Raw genomic sequence first — 363 nt, 5'->3', positions numbered from 1 at the left:
CCCTTATTCCTTCTTGTCATTTCCTGGACTTAGTTATCAATAGCTTTCCATTCACCTTTGTAAACTCAAACAACAGTCAGTTTACAAACAGTGAAATAGTCAATTCCTTTGTACTATTTACACATATTTCAAGTCAAACAAGAAACCTATTTCTCTCTCAATCAAGCAACCCTCTCCGATACCACCTGATATGAAATGGGGGTTTGATAACTTGTATGCTTACAAGAACCTCCCACTCAATTTAACAAATAATGATCTAGCTTATATATGACATTTGCAAATAAATATATGAAACAGGTGTATGTTTTTCTTAAAACTATTAAAGCGCTTAAGTCCATATTGTTTATGTTGATATTAAACACA

The sequence above is a fragment of the Pinus tabuliformis genome, chromosome 8 (assembly GCF_031772625.1).
Source record: "Pinus tabuliformis cultivar Carrire ecotype Pingquan chromosome 8, CPIR1, whole genome shotgun sequence".
Lineage (NCBI taxonomy): Eukaryota > Viridiplantae > Streptophyta > Pinopsida > Pinales > Pinaceae > Pinus > Pinus tabuliformis.
The sequence above is the reverse complement of the archived record's forward strand: the minus strand, read 5'-3'. Positions refer to the sequence as shown.